Source organism: Triturus cristatus, chromosome 4_1, assembly GCF_964204655.1.
Source record: "Triturus cristatus chromosome 4_1, aTriCri1.1, whole genome shotgun sequence".
Lineage (NCBI taxonomy): Eukaryota > Metazoa > Chordata > Amphibia > Caudata > Salamandridae > Triturus > Triturus cristatus.
Window position 1 is genome coordinate 809,611,950 of NC_140585.1, and position 4,312 is coordinate 809,616,261.

The window sequence follows — 4,312 nt, forward strand, 5'->3', positions numbered from 1 at the left end:
CGAGTGGGTCATGTTTTTATAACGTCCTCATGGGGCCCCTTGGACTGAACATTTAATTCTTGATCTGTGCTGTACAATGCACGTTTTAACTGGTTGAGTAGTGTGTCCAATGTATACCAACTGTCATGGGCATTGCACACAATACACTACATTTTTGGTGTTACAGTTTGAATAACACTGTGCTTATGTACCACTCCATTTATTGTAACCATCTTGGTGTTGTTGGTAAGCTGACAGGCTAAACATGTATTACAATCATAGTGTCCTGTCACTGGGGGTAGACCAAGCTTTTCAAGAAGTTCTTTCTTTTTATCTCCTGGCCTCGCAGCTTTAACCAGCCGTTGATGTAAGTTTGTTCCTTTCTTAAAAGAGAATCAAGGTTTAGGAATCTGCATTAGACAGCATTTTCCAATTATTCTCAATTATGCTTTTCACTTTATTAGCCTTTAGATTGTAAGTTATAACATATGTGAGTGGATTCTCTTCCTTTCTGATTTTTGGAACAAGTAGTGTCTCCCTTAGTGTATACCAAGCACTTTTGGGCTCAGCTTTCACCAATTATTTTGGTTGCTCTCTATTGATAAGTTTATTCACCACTGTCATCTTCACGGTGCAATTCTCAAACATCATCCTAGTCTTCATCATGTAAGTCATCATCAGGGATAAATGGTATGTTCCTATGCAGGGCAATTACGTGCGGTATGCAACAGACAGCTACAATTGTGCACACTTTGTCAGGTGAGTAAAGGAGGACTCTGCCAGATGTATCAAGGCAGTGGAATCGTGATTTGAAGAGCCCACTCCACAGGCATCATTGTTCTGCCATGTGCCTCACTGAAGCGGACTTCTACTGGCGCTGTTGGATTCTGTTGAGGTGGTAGCAGCCATGGTCTGCTTGGATATGCAGAGTCTCCTGAAAAAAATAAAAAATATGGCAAGCACGTAAACTAATGTTAAATTAAGCTACTCATTATAGTCAAGTCATTTATTTTTGTATACTTTGATACAACACTTACAAACAAGTCAGGCCCTTATATGGTGAAGTTTTGCAGTTTGCTGTTGTATGCTGCTATTAACGAATCGTGTTTAGATCTTGCGAATTTCTCACATACGCTGGTAATGTACAGGTCCGGAATACAGACAATCTACACATCGATTAAATAGAAATGTTTCCAGTTTTGTATACTTGCTCCCAGTCATGTGGTGGTATCAAATGCAATATGTGTCCCATCAATGTCACCAATAACGTGGGATGCCTCCCAAATCAAAAAAGTCAACCTTTATAATGTGCAGGATACCCACATCAGTACGAAATTATATACAATCATGTTTGTGAGTAATCATCAAATGTAGAAATTGCTGTAGTACACATGAGAAAGTGGCCAGCAGCATCCGAATGGTGTACTGGGAGGTCCTGTTGCATTGAAATGCATACAGCAAGTGGTGTTATTGCAGTAGAGTTGCAATTTAAGGGAAGAAAATCTGATGAAAGCTGACCTGACAAGTTCAAGATTGTCTGATGGTTCAGGCGATATTGTTTAATTTTTTCCCTTTCCTGCATGGTGGCAAAGTCAGGAAAAGGTCTAAAGCCTCTGGCTGGCATCTTCTGGCCCTTGTAGTGGCTATCTGCTATGTCTGTAATTGCTGTGGTCTAACAATGTAAAACAAATAGGAGTTTCATGAATCTGATATTGAACATATTAATTGTAAATATTTGCATGTTTTAACAATTTAAAAAAAAGTTAATGCTACTATTTTATTCAAAATGTGTACATTATTTGTATGTACTTCTTTTTTTCCTCTGTCAATGGAGCATTAACTTACACCACGTACAACATAATTTTTAACATTATTTTGCAGTTTGATAATTTTCATTGCCAAAGTATACGTGATGGAAGGAATAATTTAATAACGTCATATTTATGACAGTCTGCCATTTTATCAATGTCTGTCGAAATTTCTCAAATGATAAAACTTCATGAAATTATATGAATTGAATTGAACGTTTTTGATTTTATTCAGATCAGCGATATGTGCTTTTTGTACTTTTACATTAATTTAAAAATGTGTTGGTCTTGTTGTGGGTGCTTTTATGGCCCCTGGCCGAATAAAGTATATCTTGACTTGACTTGATACATATGGCATGCCATAAAATGGCAGATGCCTGACCTATTCGTCATGCGAGAAGGGCAAACAACGTCAACAGGGACATCTGTCTGTCAATAAATTAAACGCCCATTGGTTGCCACTGGATGATTCGCTTTGCAAAACGTAATGAACAAACAGTTATTACGTTGGGCATCTACACCAACGGTTTTCGCTGGTTGGTACGCATCCACTAAGACAGAAATCAGGCCCTCCGTTATAAACATGATGGATATCCCATCTGCCTTATTACAGTGCATTATAAAACAGAGGGATATCCATCACATTTGTGACAGGGTACTAGTCTGCCAAACTCTAAACCAGGCCGTAAATTCTTGAAAAGTTCAAAAGAAGTCATTGGGTTCCCCAGAGTTTAGAATGATAGTGCAATAGCATAAATGTTTTAAAGGTAAGTATACTTGAGTTCAACGCGAAATGGCTGACATGCATGTCACACAAAATTTCAAAGAAGGCTTATGACCAAAACCATGATCTTGACAAAACATTGCTGCGTGTGAAAAATGATGTTCTATTGTGTGGAGTCATTATTGTAGATCATGAGGCATAAGGTATTTGCAAATTGAAGTCTATTGTGCATGACACACAAACATTTCAGTTCATCACAATTAAACAATATTCTTTAAGGTCTTGAGGGGGTATTTAATGCATCTGACATTGGCTGGCTCCATACAGCCGAAATGTGTCTGTAGTGTATCACCCATGCTTGATAAAACAGTTTAACCTCCAATGTGCATAACCCCTCTCGGAATCTAGAAACCATTTTAGCAAAGAAATTGATTTGGACTGTTTTTATAAATGTGCACCACCGTGCTATAGTAGATATGCATAGATGTTTTAAATTTGCCTCCACCATGCCTTAGAAGAGAAGTGTAAAATGATACAGTTTCAGAAAACGCTCAATCTTTTTTATTTAAATTGGACATTTAAATGCATTCAGAAAGTAGTAGAGTATTAACAACATCTATGTAGGTGCAAAGCTCGGGGAAAACGGTGTTGACATGTTTAGTGAAGAGCATGGATATTCAAGAATCATGTACATTTTTGATATCTGTTAAATCTATTTGTGATCAGCTAGACCTGCCACAGTGAAAACTAGCTTTGGGGTGCTAGTCACTCTAAGAACATGTTAATATAACATGTCTACATGTCCTACTTTTAAATACCATGCACCCTGCCTTGTGGGCTACAAGGCCTATGTAAGAGTTAATAAATATTTAAAAGGGAGGTTTCAGATCTGGAAGAAGGGTTTGTTTTGACAAGTGAAATTGCATTTTTACACTGCTACAGTCAGGCTACACAGGGTAGGCTTGATGGCATGCTTGCATGACCACTGTAGTGGGTTGCACACTAGGTGCTGCAGTCCACTAGCGGCATTTAACTTCGGGGCCCTTGGAACACCTTGTACCATTTACTAGGCAAGCCACATACTAGGTAAGTTAAATATACCAATTAGGAGTATGCCAATTTGGCCATAGTTAAAGGGGAAGCACAGACACTTCACTATTAGCTAGGGGGTGAATTGCAAACAAATAGAGCCCAGAATAATATGGAAAAACTGGGGTGACCACACAGAAAATACGGATTTCCTTCAGTAGCACTACTGGAAATAGAAATCATACTGCCCCTTTCCTATTATTTTGCCAGTCTACCTTTTCTAATGCCCGCTAAAAACATTTTGGTGCTAAATGGATTATTATTATCATTAATTTGAAATAATGATAAACATAGGGTGACAAGGCATACACTTAGGCTCCCCTGTGTGGAGGAAGGGCTAGGGGTGTCAGACTATGAACTCTTCTACCATAAAGTGCAATTTCAATGGATGGCCAGATTGTTCACATACTCCTTTCCAGCTGAAATAAGTTGAGTGACAGTGGAGCATCACCTCGCTTTAATCACAGTTGTGCTGTTGACATCCAAACAGGTGCAGAACAGTCTCCATTGTTTGCCTAGATGGTTAAGGAGTGTTGAGTGAGATACCTAAGTAAACGGCAATGTGAAACTGCATTTGCTCAAGGGTCTCCAATAGGACACTAACTGCCGAGTGGGGGGATAGGAGGATTATTGTCAAGGCGGGATAGCCACAGGATATAAATAGTGGGTGATCTGTATTTCTTAGATACCTTACTGTGACCTTAGAAGAGTT